The following is a 906-nucleotide window of genomic DNA, read 5'->3' on the forward strand; positions in this document are numbered from 1 at the left end:
TGATGGAGCCAGGCCAACATATCTCTTACATACCTCAGAGTCACGGGAGTCCATCTTGAAAGATCTAAGTGCATTCTGTTCCTCCTCTTGAAAGGTATCAATAAATCCACTAACAACTGTACTTCTGGTTGATCCATATTTATCTAAGGTGTACTTATATATATATAAGACAGGTCTATCCTACAGAGATTCCATTGACCCTGTTAATACCAGAGATAAATCATGTGATTCTTGTACCTATTCTGCATTCACTTTGAGCCCATCAAGAAAGGTTTTCAAAAGCTGTTTCTTAAAAGCAGGCTTTTCTGTTCCAGAATCTCCAAAATTGATGGTGCTGATAATTTGATGTATCTTCACAATAGCTGCTCACCATTTGAACATCTTAATTTATGTTTTCGAATTCTTCCTTCACTTCCTTGAAAATGCTTACAAATTCTTCACTGACAGCTTGGGTTCAGTATCTCCGTGTAAATTTCATCAGGTCTTCAAACTATATTCAACAAAGGCTGAAAGGGCCTTGAGAGTCTCCAGCATATCCTTGTTGTTGTCCAGCCACATATCCAAGATTTTATGCAGCTTACACAACAGTGGGCTGTAGGTCTGCACTGAAGCAACACAAATCCCATCCTGAGGCCATTTTCAGGTTTGATCACTGGCACCATGACACTTCCCCATTGTCCTCAACCATAGTGCCATATACCCCACTCCTAATGGTGTTGATGCCATCTCCATCTATTCTCTTTTATGTTAAATTGTATTATTCATAATATTTTAACATGCCTAACTACAAAATTTACTTTTCTTAAATGTCTATTTTCACTTACTTGAAAGAGCAACATAGATACACAAAAGAGAACACCAGAGATTTTGTCCAATTGCTGGTTCACTCACCAAATGCCTGCAATG

Source organism: Lepus europaeus, chromosome 11, assembly GCF_033115175.1.
Source record: "Lepus europaeus isolate LE1 chromosome 11, mLepTim1.pri, whole genome shotgun sequence".
NCBI classification, from domain to species: domain Eukaryota; kingdom Metazoa; phylum Chordata; class Mammalia; order Lagomorpha; family Leporidae; genus Lepus; species Lepus europaeus.